This window comes from Rhinopithecus roxellana, chromosome 4 (genome assembly GCF_007565055.1).
Source record: "Rhinopithecus roxellana isolate Shanxi Qingling chromosome 4, ASM756505v1, whole genome shotgun sequence".
NCBI classification, from domain to species: Eukaryota; Metazoa; Chordata; class Mammalia; order Primates; family Cercopithecidae; genus Rhinopithecus; species Rhinopithecus roxellana.
The window spans coordinates 178606769-178628395 of record NC_044552.1 but is presented as its reverse complement, the minus strand read 5'-3'; the positions used below and the strand labels follow the sequence as shown (position 1 = coordinate 178628395).

Sequence of the window (21627 nt, the reverse complement as noted above, 5' to 3'; positions counted from 1 at the left end):
AGGCGGGGCAGGCGGCCGCTGCCACTGGGGACCTGGGGCGCAGGAGACCGGAGTTGGGGTCGAGGCGGACATGGGCGGAGGAATCGCCTGGTGCCTCCCACTCAGGCTAGTAAATTGAACTGCTCCGCCCCGCCCCATGCTGCGATCCAAGGGGCGTGATCCGACGACTGTCCTTGTTTGGGGGTGCTCCACCCCGCCCCGCCCCCGGGTCGTCACCTGACAGCGGCCCAGGCGGGCGAACCCTCCCCCTCCACCCCGCCCCCGCGGCTTGGTGGCGGCGTCCCCGTTCCCCCCGCGGGGCAGGACATGGTTCCTTCCATGACTGCCTCATTTAATTTTTCAGCATAGCATTTATCATTACCCCAGTGTAAACACTTATGCACAGGAAGGTGAAGAAACTTAACAGGAATATTCCGTGGCGGCCAGTCACCGCCTGCGCCAGCGACACCCGCCCTCCCTCTGCCTGCGTCGCAGAGTTCCCCCTACCCCGCCGCCCCCGCTCTGTCCCGGGCGCAGCCGCTTCCCCAGTCCGCAGCAGACCTTCTTTGCCTCTCCACTAAAAGCATAAGGAGGTCTTTGAGTATATTCTATGACTTTTGGGAAAAAAAGAAAAGAAAAGAAAAGCCTAGGTGGCCTACCGTGATCAATCATCATGTGATTAATTGTGTTTCCACGTACAGCAGAAGCCGAGGGTGGGGGTCTACGCATGGGTGGAGCTCACTTTGCTGCACACCCATCTGTGTCCAACCACACCCAAATCTATGGCTGCATCCGCACCTCTGCTCAGTCCCTGGATGGTCTCTGCAGCCATCCTCAAAGGGGCATCCAGAGTGCATCCTCATCTCAGTCACCATGGAACCTATCTAGATCTATGGACAGAAGCCAGAGGAAGGCGAGGAGCCCAGTGGCCCCTGGCTGCAAGGGAGGGCTTAGCCTGGGGTGAGGAGTGAGCAGAGCTCTGGAGCCCACTCTGCCCCCAGCCACTCAGCCCGTTCCCCATTGAATGAGTCTTCATGTGGGGAGAACCTGCACCTGGTGACCAGCAATCCCTAGGGTCCTGAAGCTGTGGAAAAGAGGAGGAAAAGAGACAAGCCCAGGGCCTGTCTCTGCTTTCAGGACAGGGTCATGGGAGGGCAGCCACCTCTGTGACTGAGTAGGGACACAGGAGCCTAGAAGGTTCTGGCCTGATGCACTAGAGCCACTGTCCAGGAGGGGCCACGTGGAGAGTGGTCTACGGGACAACAGACACAGAGGGGTGAGCTGTTTTCAGACTTGGGAGGGGCACAGCTTGGTGGGTCTGGGCATCTGTGTGTGAAAAGAGCCTCCCATGCATAGGGCTGGGGACAAGCAATCCGGGTTAGTCCTGGGAGGAGGCCACTGGGAAGACCCTGGCAGCACCACCCCTGAGGCTGGGTGACCTGGGTCAGTGACTGGGGAAACAGGAGGAAGGCAGAAGAAGGCTGGCAGGAGATCTTCGAGCAGGACAGCCAGGTGAGAGCCTAATTGGGGGCTGGGGCCAAACCTGGGGGGCTGTGGACTGCAGCGGGTTTCCATCTGCGCGAACATCGCCCCTGCTGAGTTCCCCGCTGCAAACATCGCCCCCGCTGAGTTCCCAGATGCAAACATCGCTCCTGCTGAGTTCCCCTATGCAAACATCGCCCCGGCTGAGTTCCCCGCTGCGGCTCTTTTATGCTGGGTCCTCTTCCTGTGGCTGCAGCTTGCCCTACAGAACAGGAGGGTTTTTAAAGGGGCCTCTATGCACACCTGGGCTCTCCTGCCTCACCCCTGATGCCCGCATTTGGCCACCAGACTCAGACCAGCCCAGAATGGGGATAGAAGTGGCCCAAAAGTGACTGTAATGGCAGGGATCTAGAGATCATGCATTCAGACATGGAAGTCAGCTGATACTGTGGCTGAATATTCCTGTGCAAGGTTCTTCAGCTTTCTGGGCATGGATGTCCACATGTGGAGAAATGACAAATGCTATGAACACAGATGAAATGAGCAGATTCTACAAGGAACCTTGTCCTTGCACATGCTAAGCACCCAGGGCAGGTCTCCTATTTCAGTTGTGAGCCCTGCTGCCCTCCCTGAAGTCAGCAAATGCCAGGCCCACCCTGAGGAGAGCTGGAGCTCTGAGCCCAGGCCGTGGCCTCTTCATGGCCCTGGGGGTGCTGTGAGGGGGTGGAAATGAAAGCAAGACCCACCATCAGGACTCAGGTGTGTTTTTGAGACCCACAGAGGATGATTTTTCTCTCCATCACCTGGTGAGCCTGACCTGATTTAAGGGTGGTTGGAGGCTGAGAGAACCAGTGAATGAATGAGAGAGTTGGGGGAGTGAATGGGGCTCAGAGGAAAAGCACAGGTGCAGAGGGGAGCTGGAGCAGAAGTTGTAATCCCCAGGGGCCTGAAGGTGGCTGCATTGAGGTTGGTAAATTTTTTTGCCCATTTTTCCTGTTTTAGTTGGTGTTTCTTTTTTCTTTTTCTTTCTTTCTTTATTTCTTTTTTTTTTTTTTTGAGACAAAATCTTGCTCTGTTGCTCAACCTGGAGTTCAGCTGGACGATCTCAGCTCAGTGCAACCTCCGGCTCCTGGGTTCAAGCGATTCTCCTGCCTCCGCCTCCTGAGTAGCTGGGATTATAGGCACCTGCCACCATGCCTGGCTAATTTTTACAATTTTAGTAGAGACAGGGTCTCTCCATGTTGGCCAGGCTGGTCTCGATATCCTGGCTTCAGGTGATCCACCTGCCTCAGCCTCTCAAAGTGCTGGGATTACAGGAGTGAGCCACTGGTTCCAGCCACAACTTGGAAATTGGTATGCCCACCTGGGTGTCCACAAACATTTTCCAACGAAGAGTAACTTTGGTTTTCAACCAGTCTGTGGTGCTTCATCAGGATAGAAACTTCTAGAAAACGTAGTGTGATGATGGACAGCAAACAGCTGTCTCCATATGATTTGATTGAGCCTAAAGTGCACCATGGCGAGGAAAATCTTGCCTTTTTAAAATGTTTTTATTTTTATTATTATTAATTTTTTTGATGAATCTTGTACTGCTGCCCGGGCTAGTATGCAGTGGTGCAATCTTGGCTCACTGCAACCTCCGCCTCCCGGGTTCAAGTGATTCCCCTGCCTCACCTTTCTCAGCAGCTAGGATTACAAACACCTACCACCATGACTGGCTAATGTTTTTTATTTTTATTTTGAGTAGAGACGGGGTTTCACTATGCTGGCCAGGCTGGTCTCAAGCTCCTAACCTCATGATCCATCAGCCTTGGCCTCCCAAAGTGTTGGGATTAAAGTTGTGAGCCACTACACCTGGCCGAAAATCTTGCATTTAAGCAAAGAAGGAATGAGTCTGAAAGCAGGAATGGAACTGGGAAAAGATAAGGGGGCCGGAAGGAAAGTGGAGGAGAAAAGAAGGGTTAGGGTCTGAGAGGGAGCCAAGATCCAAGTATTTCCAGCCCCATGGCCTGGAGTTGCAAGTGGGTGGGGCAAGGCCACTGGAGCTGTGACAGCCTTGAAAGCCAGGGTGACTCATGTGGGGGCCCTCTGTTTCCTCTGGGTGTGTCACACCCTGGGCTCCAGGTCCCCAGTGGCATACGTGCTGGCACAGAGTTGGGTGTCTGCATCGAGCTTCTGTTCCTGGTGCCAGGATGGTCTGGGGTGGGTCAGGTGGGTGGGTTCCAGGGCTGGACCCTAAGCAGGGGTCATGGGGATTCTTGGACTGCAGGGAGGTCAGGAGGAGGAGAGACTTCTGGAAGCTCCTGAATGTCTGCCTGGAATGTAATGCAGCATTGCGGGCTGGAGTCAGCCTGGCATGGGGAGGGAGATGTGAGACTGATGAAAAGCGCGCAGCCTGATTTAAAGCCAAACCCTGAGCCCTTTCCAAGAACAATAAAGCATATTGTAGTTGCTAAAAGAAGCAAACACAAAAAAACAAAGTAGCCTTTCTTGGCAGATACAACACCTTTTATTTTTAATCTTTACATTTAACAGTCAATTGCCTTTTGAAAATAGTGTACATTATTCGATATTTTAAAATCCAACCTGGGAGTTTCAGTGATTTATGTGATAAGTTTAGTAATTCACCTTTATTATGATAATTACTGTTTAGGATTTAGCTACGCCATCTTTTTTGTTTGCTTGTTTTAAGATACGGGATTTTCCTCTGTTGTCCAGGCTGGAGTGCAGCGGCGTGGTCATAGCTAACTGCAGCCTCTAACTCCTGAGCTCAGGCCATCTTACTGCCTCTAAGGAAGGAGACCACTACTACTCCTATTGCCATCCTCCCCCTACCTTGCCTAGTTCATAAGACAGGAGGAGACAGAAAGCAAAAAGTTAGAGAGAAACAAAAGTAAGATAAATAGCCAGACAACCTTGGCCACCTGGCCCTAGGAGTTAAAAAAAAGTAACAATAATAACATCAACACCTAACCTAAACTACTTGTGTTATCTGTAAATCCCAGACACAGTATGAAAAAAGCATTGTAAAACTTTCTGTTCTGTTGGCTGAGGCATGTAGCCCCCAGTCACGTTTCCCACGCTTGCTCGATTTATCACGACCCTTTCCCGTGGACCCCTTAAAGTTGTAAGCCTTTAAAAAGGCCAAGAACTTCTCTTAAGACGCGAGTCTGCGGATGCTCCCGGCCGAATAAAAATCCTCTTCCTTCTTTAATCCGGTGTCTGAGGAGTTTTGTCTGTGGCTCGTCCTGCTACATTTCTTGGTTCCTTGACTGGGAAGCGAGGTGATTAACGGACGGTCAACGGTTGACGGTCGAGGCAGCCCCTCAGGTAGCTTATACCTGCCCTGTAGAGCATCCCTGCAGGGGACTCTGGCCAGCTTGAGTGATGCGATGTGGTTCGCTCCTGGGTAGACAATTGCCCCGGTCAGAGCAGTGGACAGCAGGCCCCCGTGGAGGATCAAGGCAGTGGCTGAACACCGGGAAGGCACTTTAAGTCCGGACATCTGAAACTTGGTAAGACTGGTCTTTGGAACTTGCCCACTCCATTTGAGTGGAAGCGTGGCCTAATCACCCACGGCGTGCCTGTACCAGCACTTTGGTTTTTGTTTTTGACTTGACTTGAATTAATTGCTTGATACTTTGGTTTAGTTTTGATTTTGACTTGACTTGAATTGCCTGATAAACAGGCATGCCTTTATTGGCACTTTGGTTTTGGTCCTGATTTTGACTTGGCTTAAATTGCTTGACAAACAGGCATGCTTTTGGTTTTAGTTTTGATTTTGATTTAGTGTGAATTAGGCAAGTCAGTGATCTTTTACCCTTTCCTTCTTACAGTGTGAATGTTGTTTTGTCTCGAGAGAAAAATAGGTCAGACACAAAGTAAGCCCACTCTGCTAGGAACTGTGTTAAAAAAATTTCAAAAAGAAAAAGGAAAGTCATCAAATCATCAAAACTTACTCTATTAAAATGCATGTTACAGAACCTTAAGAAAGGTTTTGCGGCCGGGCGCGGTGGCTCAAGCCTGTAATCCCAGCACTTTGGGAGGCCGAGACGGGCGGATCACGAGGTCAGGAGATCGAGACCATCCTGGCTAACCCGGTGAAACCCCGTCTCTACTAAGAAATACAAAAAAACTAGCCAGGCGAGGTGGCGGGTGCCTGTAGTCCCAGCTACTGGGGAGGCTGAGGCAGAAGAATGGCAGTGAACCCGGGAGGCAGAGCTTGCAGTGAGCCGAGATCCGGCCACTGCACTCTAGCCTGGGTGACAGAGCGAGACTCCGTCTCAAAAAAAAAAAAAAAAAAAAAGAAAGGTTTTGCAAGAGATTATAGAGTTAAGTTAACCCCTTAGAGGTTAAGAACTCTGTGTGAATTAAAACTGCCCTCTTTTGGTGATGGATGGCCCATGGAAGGAACTATAGACAGAGAACAATTAGCCATGTATTTAAGGTGGTGACAGGGGTCGGAGGACAGCCAGTGTACCTAGATCAAATTCCTTTATATTGACTCATGGTTAAATATAACATAGACAAAACCAGCATAAATTTAGCCCTGTTTAACAGCTTATTGCAAAAAAGCCAAAAGTAAAAGTAAGAGCAGCTTCGCCAGCAGACAAGTAAAAAAAAAAAAAAAAAAAAAAGGAGTCCCAGAAACAGCAAGAGAAGCCAGTTTTGCAGGAGCCGCCAGAGATAATAGAAATTCTTTCTCCATATGTCCCAGCCTACTCTGCTTTACTGAGGCCAACAGCCCCCTCAGAAATGAGATTCAGGAGCTAACATGCCCCAGTTCTCACCTCGAAGGGGAGGATCGGAGCCTCAAGAGGCCAAGGAAGGAAGTCAAGATAGTCAAGTGGGTCATCTGAGATCTGTTCTTGCTTGAGCTATTGTAAATGCCTCTCACGGAGACATGAGGACCTGTCTATGATAATGACCAAGCCTACATCCAGGGGGTGGGGCAACAGACTTTCATCTATCAGCCCTTTTCAACCATTGATCTACTAAACTGGAAGCACCCCAAACCTGCCACCTTGCTCCCAGCAGGTAAAGCCCTGTAGAGCATGACTGTGTAGAGGTGTTGGACTCAAGTTTACTCTAGCAGACCTGACCTCCAGGACCTGACTTGGGCATCAGTAGACTAGGAGCTATATGTGGACGGGAACAGCTTCATCAACCCACAAGGAGAGAGATGTGCAGAATATGAGGTGGTAACCCTGGACATTGTCGTTAAGCTGAGCTCAATGCTTTAATTCGGGCCTTAGAACTCAGTAAAGGTAAGACTGTAAACATTTACACTGACTCTTGGTATGCCTGTTTAACCCTCCAAGTAAATGAAAAATTATATAAAGAGAAGAGCCTGTTAAACTCTAGGAAAGAGGGGAAAAAAGACCCAGAGAATGCAACTCAGCTTCAGCGTTTGCAGAGGTACTGAGAAGCACTTCTGCAGAGGCTAAGAGTTAGTAGAAGAAAAGCAAGTATATAAAAAAGATTTCAGGAATGCTTCAAGGAGCTGACAAGAGCCTAAGTCAGTTTTATAAGAGGCTATAAAGCATTCTGGTTTTACACGCCGTTTAACCCTGAGGCTGCTGAAAATCAGTATATAGTGAATACTTCATTTGTAAAGCAAGCCCAGGGTAACATCAAGCAGAAGCTGCGGGCACGAATACCACCTAGTCTATAAAAGTGGCCACCAAGGTGTATGTTAACTGTGACCAAGGGACAAAACTAGGAAAGAGCAAAAGAAAAAGAAAGACTAACAGTAAGTATAAAAAAAGAGAGATTAACAATGTGAGAGGACGTGGACGTGGATGTAAATGTGAAAGAAGTCAAGTTGGGCAAGGATTCCAGAACCAGACAAGGCTAGAGAGAGATTAATGTGCGAGATGCAAAAAGAAAGGACACTAGAAGGGTCAATGTTCAAAAGGCAATAAAGGAAATGGCCAAGGCCACAAGACAAAGAGGCCATCGGCCAAGGGCTGCTGCACCTTGGAGGAACCAAATACTCATCTGATCAGGCTGACAGGAGCTGAAGAATGGAAAGACTAGGGCAGACTAGGCTCCCAGGAGCCCACGGTCACATGAGAAGTTAAAAGTAGCAAGATGCTGCTGTATCTGGATTCCAATTTCTCACTGAAGGCTAAGCCACTAAATAGGGTTACAAAGGGACGCAGCGGGGGGAGAAGAACCCCTCCTCTAAGAAACTTAAACAGGAAAAAGAGCCATACCTTGTGAAAACCTTGCTTATAGACTTTACAGAACTGCCCAGTGCTGGAGGCTATCGGTACAGGCTAGTGCTTGTTTGCACCTTTTCAGGATAAGTTAAAGTTTTCCCCACCAGGACAGAAAAAGTGCAAGAAGTGACTAAAGTACTGTTAAAAGACATTATCCCCAGGTTTAGACTACCTCTAACTTTAAAGTCAGACAATAGGCCAGCATTTGTAGCTGAAATAGTGCAAGATTTAACAAGACTGTTAAAAATAAAATAGAAGTTACACACAACTTATCGGCCACAAAGTTCAAGAAAAGGTGGAACGCATGAACTGGACACTCAAGCAGCTACTGAAAGAATATTGCCAGAAATTCGTTTAAGATAAAATCAGGTTTTTACCTACTGGTCCTCCTCCAAGTCAGGTGCACCCCCACCAAACAAACTAGGTATTTGCCCTATAAGATTTTGTTTGGTCAGCCACCCCCAAATCATAAGTCAAATGAAAGGGGACCTCCAGAAACTAAAGGAATTAACCTTAAAAAAGCAAATGCAGGCTTTAAAAATAGCCACACAAAGTGTTCATGATTAAATAAATGGAAAGGCCTGTAAGTCTGATATCCCTTTAAATCTAGTGACTCTGTTTAAAGTAAAATCTAATTGTTCTAGGACCATATAGGATGGGCTCTGTGCTGTAACCTTGTCCAGTCCCGCTGCTGTTAAAGTTGCAGGTGTTGCGTCTTGGAGCCCCTCAGTCAGCTAACACCGGCAGCGGAGGACAAGTGGAGCAGCCAGCAGGACACAGATCATCCAACCCGGCTGATCCTGAGACGACACCAAGCTGCTGCTGAGGATGACAGCCCTGCTCTGGTCACTCCGGATATTGACCAGTCTACCCGCGGCTGAAGCTTGAGGAGACAACAAGCCCTGCTCTAGTCACACACCGGCAGCTGACTAGTCTACGCATGGCCAAAGCTTGAGGACTCATCAAGCAAGTAAATGTAGTTAAAAATCTTAAGTCTAATAGTTTTCCTGTAATACTGTTTTCCTATTGTTCTGTCGCGGTATTCAACCATTTTCCCAGGTAAGGACCTCTTTTGTCCTTGCTGGATATGAATATGCTGTATATTGTTTTGTTCTTGTTACCCCTGCATAACCATGCTAGAAGAAACACCTATATAAGGTGTCCCCGCTGTACACATACTACTTAGGAAACCCAGACCCATCCAGCCCAGCAACAATTCCAAGTCTTTCAGTCATTCTTGAAACATATAAACCAGAAGTTACCAGAACCTCCTCCTTTAGCAAAAAAAAAAGAAAAGAAAAGACAAAACCTATATGCTCAGTTGGCTGAAAACTTTGCTGGCAGCCTGTATGTTTCTTCATGTTATGTTTATAAAAAGGCTAACATAAGACACCAATGGCCTTGAGAAGCAAAAGAGTTAATGCCTCTAGATAACTTTAACTAACTCTTTCCCCAAACAGACACCCCAAGTTCAAGCGTCTGGCTCTTAAAACCTTCTGTTATTAAAAAATACTGTGTTACTCGCTAGAAAAAAGCTTTTAAGACCCAGTAAAAAACTAACCTGCTTAGGACATGACAAAGTTGATACATGTGCCTTTACAGGTTTAACACAGGCTTGATCCTAGGTCTTCATTTAGAAAATAGTTTCCAGCTACAAAAAATTTAAAATCCTCATTGTAAGTATATTACTGGTAATAGAAACTTGCTTGCTGTTCCCCTGTGTATTACGCTTGCTCCTTCAAATGATAAAAGGTTTTGTAGCTACCATGGCTCGTCAGAAAACTTCAACACAAGTGTGTTACATAAAACACTATCACTGTGTCTCACAAAGAGACTCAGAAAGTAAAAATAAAAGTGAGAACTCCGACTAATTAGTGAAAATTCTCAAAGAGGGGGATAAGGAAGGAGACCACTACTACTCCTGTTGCCCTCCTCCCCCCACATTGCCTAGTTCACAAGACAGGAGGAGATAGAAAGCAAAAAACTAGAAAGAAACCAAAGTAAGATAAATAGCCAGACAACCTTAGCACCACCACCCGGCCCTAGGAGTTAAAAAAAGTAATAATAATAACATCAACCCCTGACCTAAACTACTTGTGTTATCTGTAAATTCCAGATACTGTATGAAAAAAGCATTGTAAAACTTTTTGTTCTGTTAGCTGAGGCATGTAGTCCCCAGTCACGTTTCCCACGCTTGCTCGATTTATCACGATCCTTTCCCGTGGACCCCTTAAAGTTGTAAGCCTTTAAAAAGGCCAAGAATTTCTTTTTTGGGGAGCTTGGCTCTTAAGACAGAGTCTGCCGACACTCCCAGCCAAACAAAAAACCTCTTTCTTCTTTAATCCGGTGTCTGAGGAGTTTTGTCTGCGGCTCGTCTTGCTACACCTCAGCCTTTGAGTAGCCAGAACTACAAGCAGGCACCACCCACTGGGCTAATTTTCTATATTTGTAGAGATGGGGTCGGCCTATATTGCCCAGGCTGGACTTGAACTCCTGAGCTCAAGCGATCCTCCCACCTCGGCCTCCAAAAGTGCAGGGATTACAGGCATGAGCCACTGTGCCTGGTCCACATGTATTTACTGTGCTTTTTATTGCTGGTATTTCCCCCTCCATACCTGTGTTCCATTTAGTATACTGAGGTTTTCTTTGGTTGGTTAAAAGTTATATATTCTAGTTTTCTTCTCAGGGTGGCCGCCCTTAACCTATGACTCATACCAATATGTATCACATTTATTGGTATTAATGGTTTTGTTTTATTCCTAATTTTAGAAGTATCAGCATGTTTTCCTATTCCTTTTGCGTGCCACCTTCAGCCCCATTTTCCTGATATCTTTCCTAGCTGTAACTCCCGGTTATTCTTAGCTACACTTCCTTGTTTCTGTGATCCTAACTTCACATTTCCATTGTTGTGAGATAACAGTAATCTGGAACAGATTCTTTGGTCACTTGTCCGCCTCGGTTCTCTTGTGGCATCTCCTGTGTTTCTCTTGCTATTGAGGTACCTTCCTCTAAACTATTTCCAACTTGGATCTTCAGGAGGCAAATATCCTTCAGGTTTTCTATAATTTCAAATATTTCTAATACACTGTGGTGGGCAGGATTCGGAAGCTGCCCCTTCAAGTTTCCTGTACCTTTTTTAGAATGATATGTTCTAGAAAACACTGATGATAGGACAACTAACCGCTGTCTTAGCCTGTTTGATCGAGCCTGGAGCGTACCAGCCACAGGAAAATCCAGTATTTTAAGCAAGGAAGAAAGGAGTATGAAAGTGGGAATGGAAATGGGAAAGAAAAGGGGGCCAGGAAGAAGGGGATGGAGAGAATAAGGGCTGAGGGGCCTAGAGAAACCAGCTGCTCCTAGTCTAGGCACCGCTAGTCTAGGTACTGTGAGTCTAGGCACCGCTAGTCTAAGTACTGTGAGTCTAGGCACCGCTAGTCTAGGTACTGTGAGTCTAGGCACCGCTAGTCTAGGCTCTGCACATTCATAATTAAAGCTACTAATCAGGTGACCTTAAAATAGAGAGATTTTCCTGGATTCTCTGAGTGGGCCCAGTGTCATTACACGAGCTCTAAAAAGCAGAGAATTTTCTCAGGCTGGAGCCAAGAAAGATGCATCTGATGTCAGAGAGATTCTAAGCATGAGAAGGATTCCATGCACTGTTCCTGACTCTGAGATGTGGGGGCCATGAGCAAGACTGGAGAGGGGCCTCTAGGAGTTAGGGAAGGGTCACAGCTGACAGTCCGCAGGGAAGCTGAGACCTCAGTACCGCAGATCCAAGGACTGGATTCTGCCAGCAACCTGCATGTACTTCGAAGCAGAGGCTTCCAAAACCTCCCAATCAGAGCCCAGCGGATGGACACCTTGACCTTGATCTTGAGGAACTGGGAGCAGAGAAACCAATCAAGCCATCTCAGACTTGTAACCTAGAGGACTGCGAAATAATAAAGATGTACTGATTTAAGTAGGTAAGTATGTGGCAATTTGTTATGGCTGCAACAGGAAGGATACCTTCTTATTTAAATGAGAATTTGACTGGATATAAAATTCTAGGCTCAAGTTCTTTTCCTTCATATTTTAGAAAGAATACTCTGTCGTTATCTTGCAACCAGGGTTGCTGTTGTGTAGCCTGAGGGCCAAGTGTTTCCTTCTTCCTTCCATTGTTTCCCTGGGGTAATTTGGGTGAGGGAGCCAGAAGCCTGAGCTTCTTTCCTGTCTTCATCCAGTGGATTTGTACTGCTCTAGGCTGTTAGTCACAGTCTCAAGGAGGTAGAGAATGGTTTATATTTTAACCCACCATTTCATAGATGCTCCTTGGAGATCAGATAAGCTTATTGTTTTTCTCTTATACAGCTACTGCTAGACTTCTCTCCTCCACCTTTTATAAATACTATACTTATTGAGATATAATTTATAGATAATACTCCTCTGTGAACATAGGAGCTTAAAGTCTCTTGGCCGGGCACGTTGGCTTACGCCTGTAATCCCAGCACTTGGGAGGCTGAGGCGGGTGGATCATGAGGTCAAGAGATTGAGATCATCCTGGCCAACATGGTGGAGCCCCATTTCTACTAAAAATATGAAAATTAGCTGTGTGCGGTGGCACACGCCTGTAGTCCCAGCTACTTGGGAGGCTGACGCAGGAGAATCACTTGAACCTGGGAGGCAGAGGTTGTGGTGAGCTGAGATTGCACCGTTACACTCCAGCCTGACGACAGAGCAAGACTGTGTCACACACACACAAAAAAAGTCTCTTATCTTTGGGAGTATATTGAAACATACAGACATTTGGCCATGTTGTAAAGCATATTCCCAGGCTATAAATACAAAGCAACTGAATAATATTACTTCAGTCATGAATCATCTTATCAACCTGTCAATTCTGTAGAAAATCACATTGCTAGCAGTGCTTGCTTCAGGTTTGCAGAGGGAGGAAAACAACAGTGTTTTCACTGGACATTGGCTTTTAGACAAAAATGAATGCTAGAACTCTATTAAATTCATTTTTACTTCTTATCATTTCTATACTTTATAGATTTCATAAAATCAGCCCACAGTCTTAAATTTATGATAATTATTATAGATAACTTAGTAAAACACCCAATCCCTTTCAGTTATTGGAAACACTTAGGACTTTTAGGTTTTAACAACAAGTAGCACATTGTAGAACAGCAGTGCTGTTTAAAAACTGAACTCAGTTGAATTAATCAGACATGACAAGATATTTTATGACTCAGAAGCTTAATGAACAATGTTGAATGGATTTAAATGATTTTTTATAGTATATCTAAACTGTGTGAATTATGGTAACACTACCTTTGAGAAGAAATCATCAATTTTAAATTTAACATACAGGATGGCACCCTAGGAAAACGTTAAAAAGTCAGGAGAATTGTACCTTTAAGAGTGCAAATGAGCAATGAAAATACACACTACCAGAGTCACCTCCTGGGACACCTAGACATTTACTTGTGATATGAGCATTTTTCTGCCTAGAAACCACAAAAGTGACTGTTTAGCTGTAACTGGCAGGCACCACATGACAGAGCAACAACAGAGCAAGAAAACCAGGAAATTTTTTTTCTCAAAATAATTTCAAATCTTGTTTTAAACGCTTTTTTGCTAAGGTGTCTCCTCCTCCCAAGAAACTAACAAAGAGCCACAGCAGCAACAATGATGCCCAGCGAGAGCAGCACTGCGCGTGTAAAATCCAGTAAAGCACTCTGCCCTGAGGATTCGTCACTGCAGCTGTCCTGAGGGTTAGAATGTTTTCTACCTGACTGCTCCAGGAATGTGCCAGCCAAAAAATTAACAAAAATGATCCCTGGCTTGTGGCGATCCACAGGCGTTGACAGAATCAAACATAATATCTCTGTAGAACACAACCTCACGTAGGCAGCAGAGGTTTCCTACAGTAAAAAAGCCATGCCACAAAAAAGCTCAGAAACCTACAGAATATATCAAGAGTCAAACCACAGTAAGTGACTGAGTCAATCCCACAGAGTAGGTTAGGCCCTGAAGAACTACAGATATTAGAACTACAAAGAAAATAGTAAAATATGTATCCTTAAATCATTAAAGACATAAAAGAATAAAACCCACTGCAACTATTAAGACATTGTCAAAAAGACTAGTTATATCTGAAACAGAAAGAACCAAGCAGCACTTATAGCAATGAAAAATTTGTCAATTAAAATTTGAAACTCAACACACTGATGAAGCAGCATATTAAATATAGGATGGGCTGGGTGCGGTGGCACATGCCTGTAATCCCAGCACTTTAAGAGGCTGAAGTGGGTGGATCACCTGAATTCAGGAGTTCGAGACCAGCCTGGCCAACATGGTGAAACCTCGTCTCTACTAAAAACAAAAAAATTAGCCGGGTGTGGTGGCGGGCACCAGTGATCCCAGCTACTCAGGAGACTGAGGCAGGAGAATCGCTTGAATCCGGAAAGTTGGGACGTCACCATCCCACTCGGATCCTTGGGGCCCTAACAGTGTGGTCCACGCGAGGATCCCCCATTCTCCTTGCCCTGGGGCTCCTGCAGGAGGGAGACTGAGACTCACTAGGTGCTAAGTGTCCAGGGTCCAGCAGGGGCTTCCGGTTGTCGCCTCCCCAACCTCGACACTCCCGGTCCAGGGGTCCTGGCTTTTCCCCTGGGCTGGGGGCCTCAAGTATGGACGTCTTGAGGGGGAGAAAACCTTGGAATGGGTGGAACAGAAGGATAGGAGGGAGGGCAGAAGAAAGGGAGAGGAAGGAAGGAAGTAGGGCCAGAAAAAAGGGAGGAACCTTCGCCAGGAAAATGGGGAGAGGGTGACACGCACACATGCCCCACACTCATGGACTCCCTGTCTCCTGCTCTCTGCCCTGTAAGGAACGCAGGCCCCACCCCCTCCAGCCTCACTGTGTTTGGGGTCAGCCATTCCAGCGGGGTGAGGCGTCCCCTTGTGGGTGCGGTTGGCATTTCCCTGAGGGCTGTGGACACTAAGCACCGTTTCCTGGGCTCACTGCCCTTCTTCTTCTTCTCCTTCTCCTTCTCTCCTTCTTTTCCTTCTCCTACTCCTTCTGCGTCTCCTTCTCCTTCTCCTTCTCCTCCTTCTTCTGCTTCTCCTTCTTCTTCTTTTTGAGACTGAGCTTCCCTCCTGTTGCCCAGGCTGGAGTGCAATGGGGTGATCTCTGCTCACCGCAATCTCTGTTTCCCGGGTTCAAGCGATTCTCCTGCCTCAGCCTCTCAAGTAGCTTGGATTACAGGCATGCGCCACCTCGCCCGGCTAGTTTTTCGTATTTCTAGTACAGATGGGGTTTCTCCATGTTGATCAGACTGGTCTCCATCTCCCCACCTCAGGCGATCCGCCAGCTTCGGCCTCCCAAGCTCCTGAGATTATAGGCGTGAGCCACCGCGCCCTGCCTGCATTATTCTTCTGATGTCAGTGGGGAAAGGGAAGTCTTCAAACCGCAGTGGGACTGTGACCCCAGCCGGTGTCGGTGTCTTGACACCGCCTGGGAAAATGAATTCAAGGACCAGTAGAAAATAGAGAAAGAACGGATATTTATTGTAAAAGGAAAAGTACACACTCAAGTAAAGGGAGTGCGGGGGAACTCAAGAGAGAGGCAGGTGCAAGGGGGTTTGGGGCTGCCACCTTTATGAGTTTCTTCAACGAAGGGGTGGAATGTTCATGAAAATTCTTTGAAAAAGGAGAGGGTTTCTCACAACTGTGGTGCCTGCATTTTCACAACAAATACGGATATCCTCAGAGCTGCTCGGGAGCTGGCTGGTGTGGGTTTAGTATGTTAATCAGCATGTAATGAGGTCCTAGGTGAAACCGAGGTCAAATCCAGGGCCATGTTGGGTCCACTCATTCTTAGGCAGCTTGGTCTACATTCTGGTTTTCAGCATCTTACCAGCCCACAGCCTCTGCAGATATTTGAACAGATTCTTTTTGCTAGTTACCTGAAACTGCTACCTAAAGTTTTCTATTCTTTTGTGACCATCCTGTAGTATACCTGTCTCACTTTGGAGAAATGTCTATTCCAATTCTCTTGCATATATATATAAATTGGGCTATTTCACTTTAGAATATTGATATGCAAGAGTTCTTCGGATATTCAGGATACCAGTTCCTTACCAGATATATGATTTTCAAATATTTTCCTCATTCCGTAAGTTTTTTTCTAACCTTCTAAATGGAGTCCTTTTTGAAGCACAAAAGTTTACATTTGCATGAAATGAAATTAAAATACCTTTTATTTTGCCATTTGTGCTATTGGCATACAGTACTTAAGCATTTGCCAAATCCGGGGTCACAAGAATTTACAGCTCTATTTTCTTCTAAGGCTTTCATAGTTTCATGTCTTAGGTGGACATCTGCCATTCATCTAGAGCTAGTTTTTGTGTGTGCTGTAAGGAGGGGACCTGCCTCATTCTTCTGCATGCACCATCCAGTTGTCCCAGCACCGTTCACTGTAGTGTAGGATGCACCTGCCCAACCTCCTGTCCCTCCCTCCTGCACTTGGTGTCAGAACTGTGTCCTGCTGAATGGTTCTCCCAGGGTTTCCACCAATGAAATCCCCTCATGTGAATCCCATTTGCTTCTTCTCGGAGGACCTGGACTAAGGAGTGGGTTCACCAGAGGAAATTATATTTCATGAGATGGAACATTCTGGGAATGCTGACACTCAGCAGACCCCTTACTATATCAAAAGTAAGAAGTTGCATGATTTGGTCATTTGGGTCCCACAAGTCCTCTGTCAAATTTGCTCATTTGTGTTTAATTTTTTCTTTGTCATTTCTTATGTTGTTTTTGTCGTTGTTTTCTTTGAGACAGGCTCTCACTGTGTCACCCAGTCTCGAGTACAGTGGCATCACCTCAACCCCCTGCAACCTCAAACTCCCTGGCTCAAGTGATCCTCCCACCATAGCCTCCTGAGGATCTGGGACTACAGGCTTGTGCTACTACGCTTGGTCAATTTTTAAAATTTTCTGTAGAGACATGGTCTCACCATGTTGCCACGGCTGATCTCCAACTCCTAGCCTCAAGCGATTCTCCAGCATTGGCCTCCCAAATTTCTGGGATTGCAGGTGTGAGCCACCACTCCTGGTCCAAAAAGTTGCTACTTTTTAGTTTTTACTTTTGTCATGGTTGTATGACATTATGTAGATTTTTAAAATTCTGTATAATTAATGTGGGCAATGCTATACAATAAAATGTTTCTTCAGCCACAGCTTCTTAAAAATAGAAGTGGCATGAAAACATTGTGCATTTGTCAAATCTTGAAGAAGTTTCAAATATTTAGGGTGATTCTGACCTCTAATTTTGGTTGACATAATAATCCATAAAAACAAGTAAAGCACCCACTCTGATCTGGAAGGGGTAAGGAGGTGAAAGTTTTGATAACCCAAAGTTATAGCCTCTTTTGTAGACATGATCCTGCCTAAATTTGTCATGCCCCACAAAAGAGGGTCCTGAACTCCCCACTTCTCCAGAGCTCCATGCAGTCCTTGAAGCACTCTCTCTGGCTGTCTCTGCAAGTGGCTGAACAGTTCCTCCTGGTCTCTGTGGGGCTGCGGAGACCCCAGGTCCCCTAGGCCCAGAAGCTGTTGTGCTTATCAGGTCCCACCAAGAGTGCACCCCACCATGGGTGGTGAAGGAGACCAGGTGTAGCTGCTCCTGCCCCTACCGCTCTCCTGACTGGCCAATCTTAATTGGAGGAAGGAGTAGGGATGAGTGGAGCCATGGAGGTTGGTGCTGGAAAGAACAGAAATGAAGACCTTTGTCCAATCCCCCAAATTATGGAGATCCCTTTCTGAGTTCTAGCAGCCCTGGGGTAGTCTGATGATTGGATTCTTCCCATGTGTCTTAAACCCTATCATAAGGCAGCCACTGTGCTAGGTGCTGGGTTTACATGTGGGTGATGGATGTTTCCTGTCTTCCAGGAACTTAGTATCTAGGGACAGAAACAAACACCCATGTGGCTGCTGCTGATGATGTGATGTCCCCGCAGTGGTTGGGGCTATCAGAGGACAGAAGAGGGGGTGATTCATTCTGCCTGGGGAGTTGCATGGAGGCTTTTCAGGAGGTGGCATTTCAGACTGTTCTTGTAGGAGTAGAAAGAATACAGCGTGGCCAGATAGGAGAAGACAGGGCACCTGGCAGAGGGACAAGCATGAGGAGGAGGCCTGGGAGTGCAAATATCACAGAAGTTTGAGGAGCTGTGAGAAGTCTGCAGTAATGAACCCTCAGTTACTGGGATAGATTCTTTCCACAAGGAGGAGGGAATGTCAGGCGGGATGATAGGCTAGGTGGATGAAGAAACTTCCTTGGAGTCCCTGTCTCCCTCCACAGCAAATCAACCAGGAAATCAATTCACCATTTCACCATTCATACATGTATGTTATCTCTCTCTCTCACACACACACACACACAGACACGCACACACAGGCACACACACATTGGCACACACACTCAGAGAAACAAACACAAACACATGCACACATACAGACACAGGCGCACACACACACATGCATGCACACACACACACACACTCACTCACAGAAACATATAGGCACACACACAGACGCACGGGAGAAACTGGGTGTCATCTCGAGAGCTGTCATGTCCAACCAAACCTGCCTACTCTCTTGTCACCTCAGGTGCTGTCTCTCAGCTCTCCAAGGATTTCTGAAGCCATCAAGTAGGATGTCACTGTGTTATCTGAAACAACGTGGCTCTGGGATGAAGCAGCATCCTGTTTGTTTTCGCTGCAGCAAAAGAGAAACCTCTCCCCCGGGGCAGAACTGCTGGGCCACCAGAGAGCACCCCTCTGCTCTTTGCCCTCAGGGAATCTTGATCTGCAGGGTGGGAGGAACTGCCCCAACTCTCCCAAAAAGGAACTCTTTATGGACCCCTCATCCGCCATGATGTCACTGCCTCTTTTGTCCTCTCTCTAGACCATGGCTGTGGATCCCAGGCTGTGTGCCAAGGAACTCAGCACAAACTCACTGTGAGAAAACACTCTGGGGTTACTGAAATATTTGAAGGATGAGCAGTCACATCTGCGGGACACCTCAGGAAGTGCTAGTGCAAGGTATTTCACAGTTTCAACCTTAAGACTATGCACCATTGCTTTAGATGTAATTTTACAATCTGTGCTTTCAACAGATGGTGTGATTAAAAAACAAGAACCCCTGTAAAAATCTGTATGAAATAGGAAATGATGGCAACTGTGTCCAATCGGCTCCCAAGGTTTGAGAAGTTGTTCAGTGCCCAGTAGGTACACATGTCCATTAGTAAACACTTGTGATTATTTAAGAATGAAACAAACATACTACTTTTTCAATTTATGTGAAATATTTTCTTAAACGGTGATGAAATTGCTAAGTCATAAATATATATTGTTTGGTCCTAACTACTTAATAGATACATTCTTGGTTATTTCTTTTGTTTTAGGGCTATCTTGAAAATGTTACGGAGGCACCTTCTGGATTTTCCCTGGACCACTCCAGGCCATTTCTCAGGCTCTGCCTCCTGCGGGAAAGCTCACCTCCGTGAAGCCAGGACTCACATGTCACCTTCTTGGGAGACCTTTTTGTTCTGGCTACTGAGGACCTGGGGCCTCCCCCTCTCTCTCTTCCTTCCCACATCCTTGTTCTCCACCCCCTAAGTCATCTGTCGCTTTCCTACATTCTGGAATACACCTGCTCATTATGTTCACCTGCTGTCCCCACTGGAGCAGGGATTTTGTCTGTTTTCCTCAGGGAAGCATTCATGGCACAGCCCCATTATCAGTGCTGAGGCTGTACCTACCCTGTGAGTGAATAAATGAAAGGACAGTCATTGGGGTAGGGGCCTCTTTGTTGCCCATTTGTTCGCTACACTTTAGATGGTAACTTAGGACATGGTGGAACCGGTGTTTTCTGGGCACAATAAACCAGAATATATTGTGAAGGCAAGAAGTAGAAATAAATCTTAGGAGGAAGAATATGAATTTTCATCAAGGAGTTGAAAAGAGTGAGAAAAAAAAAATCAGGAAAGGGGCAAGTTTGTCTTGGTTGTAGATAACCTGGTGGAGAAACACAGCTGTCTGCGATAGAGATTGGGCTCTGTTAGTTTCCTCTGCACTGTGAGACCACCTCCACCACCTGCCCTGCGTCCTCCTCTATCCTGAGGCTGAATGCAGCTCTTGTCCCTTGAGTGCTAAGGAAGCCACAATCCCAGGCCAGAGGAAGGACTGAGGTGGACAGTGAAAAAGGAGGTGGTGGATGCAGAAGGGGAAGCCTGAGGATAAGCAAAAAATGTCACTTGAAAATGGGACAAAAAGGAAGGGTATAAAGAACAAGGTGGAAATCATCTGATATTCCATCACACAAGTGTTTAATATTAGGGTTTTGGTGCAATCATATGTAATTTTTATACAGTTATGATCATACACTTTAGAATTATTTTAGATCACTAGAGTGTATCTTTTTTTTTTTTTTTTTTTTTTTTTTTTTGAGATAGAGTCTCTCTCTGTCGCCCAGGCTGGAGTGCAGTAGTGCGATCTTGATCCACTGCAGCATCCACCTCCCGGGTTGGAGCAATTCTTCTGCCTCAGTCTCCTGAGTAGCTGGGATTATAGGCATGTGCCACCACACCAGGCTAATTTTTGGGTTTTTTTTTGTGTGTGTGTGTGTGTGTTTTCAGTAGAAATGGATTTCACCATATTGGCCAGGCTGGTCTCAAACTCCTGACCTTGCGATCCATCCACCTTGGCCTCCCAAAGTGCTGGGATTACAGGTGTGGGCCCGACCAAGAGTGTGTATTTTTAGAGCAGGGATAGAGTTCATAGTGCAGAGCTCTCTCTCGCTCCTATCAGTTAATTCTTCTATTTTTTTGGCCTCATGTGATTTTATTTTATTTATTAATTTTTTATTTCAATTCTTATGGTAAAGGGTACACATGCAGGTTTGTCACATGGGTCAATTGTGGGAGGCTGAGGCTTGGGGCCCCAGTGATCCCATCACTCAGCCAGTAAGCATAGTACCCAACAGGTGGTTCTTCAGTCCATGTTGCCCTCCCCACTCCCCTGTCTAGTGATCTCCAGTGTCTCCATCTTTACATTCATGTGTATTCAATGTTTAGCTCCCACTCATAAATGGGAACATGCAGCATGCGGTTTTCTACTTCTGTGTTAGGTCGCTTATGATAATGGCCTCCAGGTCCATCCATGATGCTGGAAAGAACTTGATTTTGTTGTCTTTCATGGCTGCATAGATTTTCATGGTGTGTGTGGACCACATTTTCTTCATTCAATCCGATCTCACACAGTGAGGTCCTCTCACTGTGGGTTCAGGACACAGGAGCGGGAAATAATTTAGCCTGGGGAGGTGTGATGTGATGTGTCAACCTGGAAGGTGATTTGGATGAGATTGATGTTTAAATTGGTGAATGTTGAGTAAAGCAGATTACCCCTGTAACAGAGGTGGGCTTGATCTAATTAGTGGATGTTTTGAAAGATCTAAAAGACTGACCTGTCAAAAAAAAAAAATCCTCCAGCAGACTGCACGTGCCCCATCAGCTCTCCTGGGTCTCCAGCCAGGTGGCCCACACTGCAGATGGTGGGCTTGCCAGCCACATATTGGTGTGAGGCAATTTCTAATAATAAATCTTTCTGTCTCTCTCTCTGCCTACACACACACACACACACACACACACACACACACAGTTACTTCTGTTTCTCCAGAGAATCCTAATACAGGAAGGTATGGCTAACCTAATGAGAGGTGACATTTGTGCCCACCTTTTAAATCATGACTGACTCTGAGCTGCTGGGAAATGGAATACTTGCCAGAGGATGCACCACAACAGAAAGCCTGGAGGCAGCAAGATAGGACCAGGAATAGGCCAGGAGAGTTTGACCATAGAGGATCAGAGAGGAAGAGATGTCAGGAGGTGAGAAGGGACAGGG

General features: G+C 46.3%; 1 long non-coding RNA gene across 1 annotated transcript; it reads left to right on the top strand.

Annotated features, from left to right (window-relative positions):
• The first annotated feature begins 16701 nt into the window (after positions 1-16701).
• Positions 16702-20058, top strand: LOC115896990. Its single transcript, XR_004056949.1, has 3 exons — positions 16702-16762; positions 18335-18768; positions 19131-20058. It is a non-coding gene; the product is annotated as an uncharacterized LOC115896990 (long non-coding RNA).
• The last annotated feature ends 1569 nt before the right edge of the window (positions 20059-21627 follow it).